The sequence below is a fragment of the Cuculus canorus genome, chromosome 1, assembly GCF_017976375.1.
Source record: "Cuculus canorus isolate bCucCan1 chromosome 1, bCucCan1.pri, whole genome shotgun sequence".
Classification (NCBI taxonomy): domain Eukaryota; kingdom Metazoa; phylum Chordata; class Aves; order Cuculiformes; family Cuculidae; genus Cuculus; species Cuculus canorus.
Genome location: NC_071401.1, coordinates 23,941,873 through 23,957,385, shown reverse-complemented (window position 1 = coordinate 23,957,385; position 15,513 = coordinate 23,941,873). Strand labels below are relative to the sequence as shown.

Sequence of the window (15,513 nt, the reverse complement as noted above, 5' to 3'; positions counted from 1 at the left end):
CCTTTCATTTTTACTTTTCCTTGTAGTTCTACTGCATCTGCTCCCTGCAAAAAGAGCAGCTCTTTTCTCTTGCTGTCACTGACAAGAGCCAGGACTGAGGTTGTTTGTATTTCCCATGGCACAGAGAGGCACAGGAGGAAGGTGAACAGGAGTCTGAAGAGAAAAGTCATCTGGTGGAAGAAGGGATTCAGACAATGCCAACTTTTACTGAGCAACAAAATGCTCAGTTGTTTTGACTTTGATTTCCTATTAGAGTTACACCCTTGTCTGGGACAGTTACGTATTGCAGCCCCCAGGCTGTAGGCACCTCACGGAACAGCTGCATCTGCTTTAAAAAACTATATAGACTAGAGGCTCCAATGAATTTTTTCACAGCTTCCAGGTAAGGACTGCCTCGAGTCCCCTGTGAAGCCCAGAGGTACAGTCAAGTCTTTAGCATGATTCACAAGTCACAGGACAGTTGCCAGCAGGGTGGGTACCAGTTACATTGGAGGAAATCCCTTTGATTCTGTAATACAAGGCTGAAGCGTGGCAAGGCCTTTAAGGAGATGGAGCTCCTCCCCTACGAAAAAAATCATCCTGTAGCTCAGCAAGAAAGAAGTGACAAGGTTGCAGACACTGTCTGAGGGAGGAAGGTGTGATCCAGTACAGAAGATGCCACCAAGAACAGCACAGAAAGTAACAAAATGTGAACTAACTACTTTTTCGTAAATTGTAGACAGCCTCAATACTTCTATTAAATTACAGTTGCTGTCATTACTTGATCATCTGTAGGCTTTTGCAGTAAATGGGAAGCAAAGCAAATAACAGAAATAATTTATTGTTATTACTGAGATGTATTGAGTACACTGAAGTTCTTTTTAAGAGTACACACATGGATCCTCAGCATAATTACTTTTCTGTGGAGTTACCATCTCTGCTTAGCAGTACAGGACTCATGTTCTCCCTTGCATTCAACAAGGTGCTAGATGTTTTAAAGATATTCTACAGATATGAAGATGTTTGTGGGCCACATAAGCTTTTGGGGTGGGGGGAAGGGAGAGAGAGAGAGAGAGAGAGAGAGAGAGATGAAAACTGGAAATTTTCAAATGATTTCTTAATTTCCAGCTACATTCTGTTGTCCAAGCTGACAGCACGTGGGAGCTGGGTAAGAGCTGATAAATTCAGTTTCCAGAGGCAATTGGACAAGTACCACAGGGGGCAGGCAGGAAGAAAAGACACTTCATTTCATGGAAGATATTGCGGTACAGCTTACCACTGCACAGTCCTTAATGAAATTTTCCTATGCAGCATCAGCAATAGCTAATGAGGATGGCTGGCCACTGTCTCACCTTGGGTTTTTTAATCTTTATGGCCTCTTACGCTAACTTGTCTAATCCTGCAATTTGCAAGACGTGGTATGCTGTTGGTAAATCCAAATCTCCTCCCATCACTGCTTGTCCTACTTTCTCTGGGCTAAAGTCCCAGTACTGCAGGTACTGGGCAAGCCAGGTACCACAATTCAGGCAAGAAATTTGAGCTGCAGCTTTTTGCAAGTTAGACATAAGAAATCAATCCAGAACTCTACTTCTCAGAGTAGTCAGATACTCAAAACACGTATTTCTCAATGGTACAATTTTCACGATGGATCTTAATGGGAAATGACTTGATAACCAATAGCTGCACTGTCAGAATTAGAATCGAGTCTCAGTGATGGAGATCTCTCTATATTAAACTAAATTTGTTATTAAAATTTATCAAATGAAAATTTCACTATCAGCAAATTTGGCTGATGTACTAGAAGATATTTCAAGAGGTATATTTAAACCGAACTAGAAAATATTCAAATAAATGCACCAGATTGCTGTAAATCACATATAAAAATGGGGGTTTTTTTATTAGAGGCTTTTTTGATTATAAAGTATGTTAATATTCGTACTTACCCAAGGAAAATAAAGTCACAGCACATGTGCCAAACTTCTTTATAAAAGCATTTGATTCAAATCATATCCTAGAAATAAAAATAAATCTTGATTTATTGCAACTTTCTTGTAGCATATTCATGTTACAATGTAAAAAAAAACCTCAACTCATTATATTTTGAATACAGCCTCAAGAAACATCTGAATGAAATATTTACGTTGTAATGGAGGAATCAATAACAAATGGCTTCTGAGTTTTCTTCTTAATAACCAGTGACCCATTCACCTTCCCTGATCCCAAAACCATAAAGTGCAAAAATTTTTTGCAAAGCCTATTTAAGTACTGATAATAAACATCCTGAATAAAAGATATATATTTCACTGAACAGCTAAATCAGAAGAATGTTTTTTCAGAATTCTATCACGTTGTTTCACCTCCTACAGAATAAATAAGCAGTTCATTTTCTTGTAAATAAATACCGAAGGAAAACATGCAGTATTGACTCTAGGGAATTTCTAAGCTACTTCACTTCCATGGCTTTTCACTGAGTATTCTGAATGTGTGATCACAGTCTTTTTAGGAAGGCATTCAGATGCACTTTGTTCAAAGTGTTACAGTGAAAATCTTAGTACGGCTTAAAGAAGCTCAAGTTATGAGAAAAGCCAAGAACGTGTTGTTACTGTCACTGAAACTTGAACTTGAAATGACTTAATTATTAACCCTTATCTAGTTATTATAGAGAAAGAAAAAAAAAAGATCTATTAATTCTCAGTAATGATACACACATCTCTCAGTTCCTACTCTTCCTCCATCACTACACTCCGCTTTTCACTGCCCTCCTGGATCCTAAGGTGGCTGGACTCATACTATATATGAGATTTAACATACACTAGATGCTTGCTCTTTGTTACCCTCAAAACCAGTTTTATCCAGTCCCTAGGTCTCCCTTTATTTAACTATTAGTCATTGACCACTAATGTGTTGTTCGTAGCTCTGGGTCTCAAGTAACATCCCACACCCTCTATTGCCATCTCGTATCTGTACTTCTCTGCAGTCCATTCAGTAGCCTTTCTTTAAGGCCTCTGCTGTGACATTATGCCTATAGTCCTCTACGCTGCATAATTTTGACTGGGTCCTACATTATTCATTGTACATAAAATAACTACTTGATACTCTCAGATAAATAGAAATTATAGTTATATCACACAACTGAACAAAGTTAAGCAAGAGTAGAGCAAATTATGTAATATTCACCTGGTCATTAGGAAACTTCTGTTGCAGCTAAACAAGCTAAAACAAAGCCACTGGCAGGCCAAGACAAGCCCAGATAAAGCCTAAGTCCTGAGGCATTACAGAGCTCCTGCAATACCTCTGTGTGTTAACAAAGCAATCTCTGTTACCATGAATACAGTGAATACTGAGCTACAAGGCCACACAAAGTCTGGATGCATGACAATCTACAAATGTAGTCCAACCTTGAAAAGCTCCACCACATAGTCACAGTTCCTCACAAACAGCCAGAGAAGGGAACTGGCTCATTCAGGCTCTTCTTTGTAGTCACTTCATTTTACCTTGAAAGTAACTAACTTCTCTGAGCTCCTAGTAACAGCTGCATCTATCTAGACCTCGCTGTGCTAATTGGTGACTCCACTGTTTCCCTCCTACCTTGAAGAAAGTCAGCCTGATTTAAAAGGGAGGGGGGAAAAAGCCTACACAAAAAAACTTCTGAGGTTTCTTTTGCTGGCAACTGCTTTTCCACACACTTTAGCCCAGCTAAGAGCATGCAGGAAAGTGTTTCTTCTGGAGCAGGACTTGGCTTAATATTGGGCCATAAGGGGGCCCCTAGACCTAGGAGCGAGTTCAACTGGGTTCTCTTCCTGGTTCTTCAGCAGCTACTTTCATGATCTCAAGGAAGTCACTGGTAATCTGTGGCTTAGGGCTGATCTTCGTTCTGCCAAATCTTGGCAGTATTGTCACTTAAGAACTTATGACAATGCAGTTCAACAGGTAGAGATAAAATGTGCCATTTAAAGACAAGCTACTATTTTATTATTCACAAAAGTCACATCCAAGTCAGTTTTGTCATTGCCCACATGGACCCTTAACATGCACTGTAATGCCACACCAGCTCTGAATGCTGGTTGCCAGTGAACAGTCACCTGAAGCAAGTGCTGTGCAAATGACTTATGACTTGGATGACCTGCAAGAAAGAAGCTGCCCTACCTTCCTTACTCCCATTTTCGACTGCAAGCCAATCATATTCTGGACATGAGCACTGAGATGCTGTGCTTTTCATCAGCATCCTTCTGGGAAAAGCCTAGGACAAAAGACAAAGGAGGGGAAAATCATAATACTTCATGCCATAGCTCCTTTACTGTTCTTCCCTTAGTCCTGACCTTGCCAGCCTCAAACTAGCTCCTGCTGTGCAGCTCTCCACCACACTCTTACAGCAACTCCTGTGCTTCAAGAACACATACTGCTTCCATTCAGTTCATTTATTCTTCATTATAAACCAACGGAATAGAACTTAGAGACCAATGAAAATTCAGCTATGTTTCACTGAAAGTTCAAGGTCACTTCCACTTCAAACATGTCCAATTTAATTGACTTCCAGGGAGAATTTCCTCAAATTCTTGGATCCTCCTATGCTGACTCATCCCAGCTTCCAGTTATATTTTCATTCCTGTTTCATTCTAAAACAAAAATACAGAGATGCCTATAAGCACAATTACTCCTTACAGTACAACTTTTCCTAAGCAGAAGCTTGTCAAATGATGCTCAGGCTTTCTACCCACTGTCACCCGGAAAGGAACTCCTTCTCAGACCTGCAGGTCAAAGTGGAGCCTTGGAGTTACCACAGGAATAAGACACACACACACACACACACAAACACACACACACAAAACCTGACAAATTTTCATGTAACAGGATTAGATTCCCTGGCATCCCATCCTGTTTTCTGCAGTACAACCTGGTGTATTATGCTGTTTCTGACGTATGCCCTTCGGGTCTGCAGGCACCGTTAGATGTTCACAGACTTTCACAAATTATAAAAATCACAGCAACGGTACATTAATTACTCTATAACTCAGATTTACACTAATCTTTGCAAATAGGCAATATGCAAAACATTCTTCACTGTACCATTTAGGAGAAATTACAGCAACTGGTGATTTCTATTAGAGATTATTCTAGAAGTAGAAATCATAGAGAAGCGTAGCTGTTATGATTTGAATTACAGCTGTAGGCTGAGACCAAGTCAGAGCTTTTTTAGTGAAATCATTATCTGAATCTTCTAAATACCCAATGCTATTAATCTTCTCTCCCTTCAGAATAACTCCAGAACTTACCTTCTCTTTTTAGGGTATTTGTCATCTCAAATTGCTCAAGTTAACCAGCTCAAACCTATCTGCTCCCAAATGGGTCTGTTATGTCAGCACAGTGGCACTGTGTGGACAAAAAAAGCCCGAAGTGCACCTTTCTTCCATTTTGCTTGAAAATAAATAACTCCTGAGTGCTGTTCTCAAATGGAAACATTGACACATGATTCAGATACTCCCATGTGTTCTTCTTTACTAGACTTCACATAGCACTTTTCCTCAGAGCATTTCCACTCATTTGCTTATGACAATTAATGAAACCAGGCCTGCACAGATAAAGGTTATTTAATGTTACAGTATAAAGGTTGCTCAGCGCATGCTGGCCTGTTCAGCACTGCACATTTCTAGTACTCTCTCCCATTTATTCCTAAGTACTCCTATCCAAAGGTCTTCTAAAATTAGGCCAAATGCAATCAATTCATAGAGCACCATTGTTTTCCCCATGTTTCAAAGCAGTCATTCAGGATTGTTACATACTCTGAATTGATTGAGCATGGGGATTACTTTATCTCTAGGGGAGATGATGATCAGAATTTCCCACCAAGTTCCTGAGCTGTCTTTACTAATTTATCTTAATAACATCTTTGTGTTTTGACTCAGATGGAAGAGGATCAAAGCAGAGAACAAAGCAGGCATACTCTCAAGATTAAAATTGGCCATAGGCAATCAGCAGAGCAAGTAAACAGCTCTTCAGCAGTCAGAAGAAAAACCTGGTCTAATGTGGGCAATTTTGTGCTCCTGCAAGCTCCCTCCCAGTTAGCCCAGCTGGCCTCGGAGGTCACATATGCTGCTCATACTATTTCTTGTCATCATCCCATTCCTATTACCGTTTTTCACCCTTGAACTTCATTAACCAGTAACATTGCAACAAACCTTGTGGTATTCCTTTTCTCCTTAGTAAGACAGCACAAAACTGTATTCTCTAGGAGAACGGGGGCTCATTTTACAAGGACACCAGACAGCTCTTGGCTTCACTTTAACCTTGAGCCTTGATGTACTGAGGAGTGCTCGTATGTCAGCCTGAGATGCCTTGCTCAGTACCATTGCCCAGCACCATTGCTCAGTACCATCAGTATAAGATTCTGTGCTTAAAGGGTCAGCGTATTTGAAGACTATCCCATTTCAGCTCAGCAGGAGTAGAGGACTGAGCATGCATGAGGTGGGGGAGCCTACATTTTATTTGATGCCTTATGTGCCTTACTAGGCACCGGGCCATTTCTGATGATCCTCTCTGTTCAGACCTAATCTCTGAGAATTTAAATTGTTTCGCTGTAAATTGTCTCCACGTTACATCTTGAATAGAACAATGTAATCAGAAGAGAAAATGAAAGGGAGATTGCACTCCTCATCTTTCTGCATGGAAGCCTAAAACATCCCTCCTGATGATTTTCTTAGGTCTCATTTATATTGAGAAGATGGACTTGATGCAAAGGAGCAGCACAAAGTGTTCATTTTATCTTCAGTTGCAGCTTGATTTTTAAAATGGACTTTGCTCCCATTGAACTCAGAAGCCACTGCAATCTAGTTTAAAAGTGATTTTTTCTTTCTTTTTTTTAATCAATGAGCATTAGGCCTATCCCACGATCTCATCTCACTCAAAGCCAGAGGTTGACAGAAGCAGCTCATCTTTGATTGAGAATCAATGCATACAAACACAAGGTCGTGTGCCTGGGAATAACAGAGACACACTTCCAGAGGAACAAGGAGTCAGACCCTGCTAAGCAGAGGCTCTGAAAAGGACAGGAGGTTACAGCAGAATAGCAACCAGGTGTCAGTAGCACCGTGCTATAACAACAGGAACACTGCTGCTGAGCACACCCTCCTTATTTGGTAGTGATGATACTGTTGCTGACACATTTGAATCCAGACCTTGGCTTTGAATCATTGGACATGTAGGAAAGGCATTTGCAGTTTGAAAGTGTTGTCAGGTTTGTAGGTCCTCTCATCTTCTCTTCCCAAAGCTTTACATCCATCATGGAGATCTTTGCTAATAGTCAACCTGTGATGGAGCCCAGCACTAAGGAACAGAAGACTCCAGGCAGCTTTTTAAAAATTACACTGGCCAGGTGCAGGTTTCCTTGTGCTAAATGTTTGTCTGGAAGGCAGAGACCAATGCAGCCAGTCCCTTCCTATCTGCTGCCAAGAAAGGAACAAGGACGAAAGGCAGCACTAGCCCAAAAGAGATGAGCAATCCTGCATCTGTAGGACTCCCTAGTGTGTACTGTGCTCCAGAATTCTGCTGTGACCCACATCTAGAGAAAGACAAACTAAGTCACAACCTGACTGAAGACCAGAACTTGAGAGGTCCTCCATGCAAAGGCTGTCACAGTGCTGGAAGCCAGCTCCCAGAGCACCAGTGATGAAGGAGTGAGGAATGCATCACCACAACATGTATGGGGCATGGGTTCAGCTCCATTCTACACAATCTGCCATCATGAGTAAGCCCAGCACTGACTCTAATGTTTCCTGTAGAAAAACAAAAAACATTTCTAAAGTCACATTATTATCATTTTTCTTGTATGGGGTACTGCTTTGGAAAGTCTAACTTCTGTCCCTACAGATTTTATCCCTCATACGCTTCCATCTTCCTTAAGTTCACTGGTGAAAATAGGGCAAAAAGTAGAAATACTAATTCAAAAAAATTTGCCTGCTCAGAACTGTTTCTGACAGCTAAGGAATACAAAGTGCCCAACATCTAACCACTGTTGCTTTTTTTTTAAACAGCTAAAAGGCCTATCAGATTTATCATGATATTCAGGGTTCTGCCATGCATGTCAAATCAAACAGCCAGTGGGCTCTTTGGAGCTACCTAGGCAGATCGCGGCCTCTACAGAACTAGATGATCAGCCCTAATTACAGTTTTTCATTACAAAGTAGCTTTAATCTCCATGCAAGGCATGTGTCAGCCCTGTTTAATCAGGAAGGAAATTGGGCAGAGATGACGTCAGGGTAATTAGCTTTTCTCTCTCCCCTTGATATCCCCCTCCACAGGAGAGTGTTTACAGAATACAAAAACCATCAGCAAGTTTCTCAAGTCTAGGGGATAACACCAGACAAATTAGACACACCACTGCCACAAACAGAAAAAAACCCTTCACTGCTCATGGCCTTGGTACGGCTGATTTCGCTCCTTTATGTGGAAGCATGGACCATACCTGACCTCCTACAAGGCCGTCCACACTTGGGCTGGGATCAGGCAAGCTCCCAGAGTTACAGTAGCTAAGTGGTTCCAAAACAGTGTGCTTTGGTCAGGAGACCTGAGCATCTTCACATAGAAGATCTGCTCTCATCTTCTGGCATATGCTGCACCTCCCACAGAGACAGCAGAGTCCTTGTCTCCACCATGGCACTGAGCTGCTTTGAAAACCCCAGGAGAACCACCTCAGCATAGGGACCTCTATCAGCCACCTCAATGGAGAGGAGACAGCCAGTCTTTTGAATCCTGTGTTGCCTCTGCAGAAAACAGCACGTCACTGTCTTCAGTATCATCTCAGAAGAGGTCAGCATCAATCTCCATTTGGTCACTCCCACAAAGGACCACGAGCAACACTGGTGCACATTATCTGCCCCTCTGTCTCCCCTCTCCAGCTGCCTTACTGTGAGGAGAACAAACGATTTTGTGGATGAACTCATACAAGTGACTTCCATAACGGACCTCTCATAATAAAAGTAGCTTTCATTTGTACATCTGTCATCATTCAAAAGAGCTCTCCAGGTTTTGCTCTGTAAGTCTTGGACCATAAGGTTTCTTTAATAGATGCTAGGCTGTTTTTATGGCACTTCCTTGATATCTCAGTAATGAATGTACTAAACATGAACAGCAACACTGAATAATATTGTTTTCACCAGTGTCTATACAATGAGAAGGTCACTTACCTGATAATACCAAGTTGCATATTTCTGTGCTGTAAAACAGACTGATGTTTCAGTCACAGTGGGTAGGACAATATGAGGAATGATGAGCTCTCTCCAAGATCTGGTTGGGGTGCTCATTTTCTCAAACATAGTTGCTCATAACATTTTCTTTCTAGTGTTAAAGGCAGCCCTCTGAAAATCATGTAAACTTCTGACTTTTTTTCTTATGGTGTTAGAGAACATAGAAGAGAAGAAAGAGAAACGGAAAAGACAGTAACCTGGAAGAAACACAAAAAAGGCTCCTACTCTGCAGAACAAGTAAAAGCAGTTCACAGTGACAGCATTAGGGTTTAAATATTTTTTCCTATGGAAATCATGTGCTTGCATGTTATAATGCCAAAAGGCATTGTGATACGTTGGATAGCTGTACTTGGTAACATGTATATATCCGTGTATGTGGTAATCTAAGTTCCCTGGAAATTAGTGTGTCTGTGTGTATATTCTCCTTCAAGGTTATGTATTTTTTCTATCCATTTTAGAATCATAGAATAGTTTGGTTTGGAAAGGACATTAAAGATCATGTAGTTCCAACCCTCTGCCATGGGCAGGGACATCCCACTAGATCCGGCTGCCCAAGGCCCCATCCAACCTGGCCTTGAACACCTCCAGGGATGGGGCAGCCACAGCTTCCCTGGGCAACCTGTGCCAGTGCCTCACCACCCTCATGGTGTAAAAATTCTTCCTAATGTCCATTCTAAATCTGCCCCTCTCCCGTTTATACCCATTGCCCCTTGTCCTATCCCCACAACCCTTTATGAATAGAAATTAACAAATATGTGAATAGTTTGTTTTTTACTGTGTTGTTTGCACCCTTATGAAAAAAATGGAAACAAACATCACTTACTTGACTTCTTCCCTTCCTTAGGAGCACTAAAAAAGCAGAACATCTCCACAAAACAGAGCCGTTTACTGCAATGTAACACGATCAGTACATGGCTCAGCAGTTTCAGAGGGGGGGAAAAAAAAAAAGCATTGTACAAAATAAAAAAAATCTTTTTCATAGAATCATAGAATAGTTTGCGTTGGAAGGGACCTTAAAGATCACCCAGTTCCACCCCCGTGCCACAGGCAGGGACATCCCACCAGATCAGGCTGCTCGAGGCCCCGCCCAACCCGACTTTGAACACCTCCAGGGATGGGGCAGCCACAGTTTCCCTGGACAACCTGTGCCAGTGCCTCACCACCCTCACGGGGAAGAAATTCTTCCTTATGTCTACTCTAAATCTGTCCCTCTCCCGTTTATACCCATTGCCCCCAGCCCTATCACAAGGGCTATCACTATTGTGAACAGCCCCTCCCCAGCTCTCCCGTAGCCCCCCGTTCACGCTCTAGCGCCCCGCAGGGCTCACGGGGCTCCCCCCGTCCCGCGGGGGCGGCGGCGCCACCTGCCGGTCGCCTCGGGCACCGGGACCCGCCGGGCACCGCCCCCCCCCGCACCGTGAGCAGCAACGGGGGCGGTTAGAGGCACCCAGCGTGGCTTCAGCTGAGGCAAGTCCTGCCTGACCAACCGAGTGGCTTTCTGGGGTGGGGTAAGCACAGCAGTGGACACGGGAAAATCGGCGGATGTGATCTATCTGGACTTCTGTAAAGCCTTTGACACGGTCCCCCACCACATCTTTTTCTCCAAATCAGAGCGATTCGGATTTAATGAGTGGACTGTTTGGTGGATAAGAACCTGGTTGAATGGTTGTATTCAGAGAGTAGTGGTCAATGGCTCAAATTCCAGGTGGAGATCCGTGAAAAGTGGTGTCCCTCAGGGGTCTGTACTGGGACCAGTGCTGTTTAATATCTTCATCAATGATATAGACAGTGAGATTGAGTGCACCCTCAGCAAGTCTGCAGATGACACCAAGCTGAGTGGTGCAGTTGCCACACTGGAATGTTATCCACGGGGACCTGGACAGGCTGGTGAAGTGGGCCTATGCAAATGTCATGAGGTTCAACAAGGCCAAGTACAAGGTCCTACACCTGGGTCGGGGCAATCCATAGCTTCAGTACAGGGTGGGAGATGATGTGATTGAGAGCAGCCCTGCGGAGAAGGACTTGGGGGTGCTGATTGATGAGAAGCTTCACATGAGCCAGCAGTGTGTGCTCCCAGCCCAGAAGGCCAACCATGTCCTGGGCTGCATCAAAAGAAGCGTGACCAGCAGGGCAAGGAAGGTGATTCTGCCCCTCTATTCCTCTCTTGTGAGACCTCATCTGGAGTACTGTGTCCAGTTCTGGAATCCTTAATGTAAGAAGGACATGGAGCTGCTGGAACGGGTCCAGAGGAGGGCTACAAGGATGGTCAGAGGGCTGGAGCACCTTCCCTTTGAGGACAGGCTGAGAGAGTTGGGCATGTTCAGCCTGGAGAAGAGAAGGCTCTGAGGACACCTTATAGCAACCTTCCAGTACCTGAAGGGGCTACAGGAAAGCTGGGGAGGCACTGTTCACAAAGACTTGCAGTGATAGGATGAGGGGCAATGGGTATAAACTGGAGAGGGGCAGATTTAAACTAGACATAAGGAGGACTTTCTTCACGATGAGAGGGGCAAGGCACTGACACAGGTTGCCCAAGGAAGTTGTGGATGCCCCATCCCTGGAGGTGTTCAAGGTCAGGTTGAATAGGGCCTCGAGCAGCCTGATCTAGTGGGATGTCCCTGCCTGTGGCAGGGGGGTTGGAACTACATGATCTTTAAGGTCCTTTCCAACCCTAACTATTCTATGATTCCACCTTCCCCAATCAATGTTGTGTTCTCAGAAACAGCAGTTGGCAACGCTCTAGAACAATACCACACTATGCGACGTTAACAGCCGTGGAACAATCAAATCAGCTTTCGTCCAGGGATTCACAGCACCTTTAGCACATTAAGTCACTCGTTCGTCCCTTCAAACCATGGCTCACTCTTATTTGTGTAGTTTTCTCTTTCTCCTTGAGCCTTGCAGCCTCCTCCTGTGCCTGCTTTCACCTCATACAGTCTCTCCTCGCCTTGCAAAAAAAAGTCCCTGTTGCTCTTTATGAACCCTCCATAGCACTAAACCTGCTCTAAGACCACAGTATGTTACAAGCTCATAGATGTCTACCCAAAAAATGTGAAAATGTCCATATCCAAGAGGTTTATTGGTGTTTTATGAAAATCCTTGTTAATTTGCATCCCAAAATAGGTCCTTGAATGTGTTAAGCAGGCAGCCCATGAAAATCGCTTGATCATTTATAAACGCATGAGAAACTCAGCTCCAAGAGCATTTCCCTAACTGATGGTCTAGCTAATAACTTACCTCACATCCCTTTGCTCTCCTGTCATGCTGGATTACACCAGAAACTCCTACAGAAGCATTTGTGTTACTACACATTTGCCAGTGGCCATATTGTAGTGTGGAAATGTAAATAATATTATAAACCGCCAATGAAGGTCTCACCCAAGACAGTAACAGAGCATTGGCCCAGAAGACTGGGACAAGTTATTTGTTGTAGAACAAAAATAGAGGGGTTTGGGACAAATAAAAAAGCCAACACATGCATCGGTTTAGAGATCTGGTGAGTAATAAGAGATCTGTACGCAGTATGCCATCTCTGCCAGGCGCACCTTCACCTGACAGCTCTGTCAGGCTGCAGCCTTCAAGAGAGCAGGAGAGGCTCAAGAGGCGGGAAAGCAGCTCCAGCCCCAGCACGACTTTATGATGGCAGGCATACTAAACTGTAAAAGCTGAAGGAATCGCTGTGGATCTCTCCCCTTCTCCTATATCATGAGTACTACAAGATTTCTGCTAATCGTTGGAAGGAAGGGGTCAACTGAAACACCAAATATTTATATTCATATATCTTTATTTTATTTCTCTCTCTGGAGCAGATGATCATTTCACTGAATACTTTTCCTCTATATATGTGAGCTGTACTTGTGAACTGAAAACATGAGTTACTCTAGGTAGGATTTCCAAGTGACAACAGGGAAATCACCAAAACAAATAATGTATGGTTTATGTTGTCTATATCACCTGCAAGACTGGCTACATTCTTCATTCATGGAGACAGAAAAACACACCAGAAGATAACCCTAACAGAAGATGGTTACAGCCCAATATTTCCTTTTCCTCCCAGCATTCTCAACCCCTATATACACAAAGAAGTCCTGCTCTTTCCATGAGCAGACAGTAGCATGTTCAAACCCACAGTAAACTGCCAGCTAGTTCCTTCTACTTGCAGAACCTATCATAGATGTACAAATGTAGCTACACAAGTTTGTAAAAAATACACCACACAAAAAAAACACAAACCAAAAAACTTATGAAGAAATTACCTTAATGATCTGACTGCAAACACTGTCCTAAAACCAAGAATTTTTTTGTTTTGTTGTGCCTAAGGTCACATACATGGTCCACCACTTTGATTTTTCTGCTGCTGTTGACAGAAACAAATTTCTATCACAACAGTATTTCATTCTACTTGAGACTGCTATCCCCAAAGACTGTCAGAATACGTACCAGAAAAGAACAAGGATTCTGATTTTAGTCTAAAAAAAAGAGAAATACAAGTGTGGAGAGAGGGAAATAAAAAAAGTGACACAGATTGTCATGCTAGTCTGTTTTCCCTTGTCTTGGAAAGAAGAAGTAACAGATGTATCATAGTATAGTTAGGGTTGGAAGGGACCTTAAAGATCATGTAGTTCCAACTCCCCTGCCACAGGCAGGGACGTCCCACTAGATCAGGCTGCCCAAGGCCCCATCCAGCCTGGCCTTGAACACCTCCAGGGATGGAGCACCCACAGCTTCCCTGGGCAACCTGTGCCAGTGCCTCACCACTCATAGTGAAAAAATTCTTCCTAATGTCCATTCTAAATCTTGCCTCTCTCCAGTCTATACTCATTCCCCCTGCTCCTGTCCCCACAAGTCTTTATGAATAGCCCCTCTCCAGCTTTCCTGTAGGCCCCCTTCAAGTACTGGAAGGTCACTATAAGGTCTCTTCTGAGCCTTCTCTTCTCCAGGCTGAACAGGCCCAACTTTCTCAGCCTGTCCTTGTAGGGAAGGTGCTCCAGCCCTCCAGTCATCCTTGTAGCCCTCCTCTGGACCCATTCCAGCAGCTCCATGTCCTTCTTCCATTAAGGATTCCAGAATTGGACACAGTATTTCAGATGAGGCCTCACGAGAGGAATAGAGGGGCAGAAAGAGATGCGGAGAGGAAAGAAAAATAAACTTTCAGGTTTTATGTAGATATACTCATTTCTGACACTGAATTTCTATGCCAGGCAAAGAAGATGAAGAGTCACTAATGAATATCCTTGGCTAGTCTTCATGTCGGTTTGAAGGACTATTTGGTTGTACCAACAGTGATTTAGAGACAACGACTATGAAGAGAAGGTGAAAGGTATCCAATTACAATCAAATTCTACTCTGCCTAAATTAGATATGGAAAGGAATTAGTCCAGCACCCCAGCAAACTCGAAGGACGTGAAGGACGAGAATCTACCCCTGGATCTACCTCAGCACAATAACAACAGATATATAATTAAAACGTCACCAGTAATGTGCACAGCAGTTGAGGCTGAATTTGCAGCCAGGTCCCAAAATGGGGTTGAGGAGGAACTTTTTTTTTTTTTCTCTGCTTTGTCATGCACATATATGTTTTCTGGAGCTGCTTAGTTAATCAAGGCTTCCAAGAGCACATCAAAAGGTCTTCATTAACTGCATTCACTGCATAAGAAGCAGGCTGGGTGGCTTTTGACTGCCTGCTACAGAGTCTGAACAAATGAGCTAGTTCAGAAACCAGCATGAGCTTGTAGCACATGGGTCAAATAGTTACATGTTCAGCACTTCAGAAGACAATCCACACGGCTATTATTTGTGGGCTGCAGTGGATGCTTTGCCAGCAAGGGAAGAGAGACTTTGAACAGTCGGAGGCATGCTAAAAGGAAGTGTCTGCACTTCTCAGTAGCTGCACACTGGGAATATCACCTCTTTCATGCCACCCCACTTTTTTCCTGCTCCCTCTTGGCATGGAAGGCAGGATCCATACTGTTAGGGTGACTACCAGGTAGAGAAAAGGACATGAACAATGCCCACAGACAAAAGACAATGAAACTACAGTAGGGGACAGTGAGGTCATGGGTTCATTTTTGAGAGTTGAGAGGGAAGCAAAAGTCCTGGAAGGGCAGGAAACCACCATGATTGCTATTTACTGACGATGAGGATTATCTCTTTGGAGAGAGGAGAAAGGCATGTCCTCGAGCAGCTATCTCGTCTGGGAAATGACACAATTCTAGACAGATCATTTTCATGTTTATTTAACTTACAAAGAGACTGTGAAAAAACACAGAGCATCAGAACAAATTTAAACCATCTG

At 43.2% G+C, this 15,513-nt stretch overlaps 1 long non-coding RNA gene across 2 annotated transcripts in view; it reads right to left on the bottom strand.

The window, feature by feature from the left end:
* Positions 1-10,238, bottom strand: part of LOC128850947 (uncharacterized) — a 66,837-nt gene extending 56,599 nt beyond the window's left edge. The window contains exons 1-3 of one of the 2 annotated variants that reach the window (XR_008448212.1): positions 10,042-10,238; positions 9,159-9,360; positions 3,594-4,595 (exon numbers count right to left, since the gene is read on the bottom strand). This is a non-coding gene — a long non-coding RNA (uncharacterized LOC128850947). Of the gene's footprint in view, positions 1-3,593; positions 4,596-9,158; positions 9,361-10,041 lie in introns of those variants that run through there. The other variant, XR_008448213.1, reaches the window with a different exon arrangement.
* Between the last annotated feature and the right edge of the window lie 5,275 nt (positions 10,239-15,513).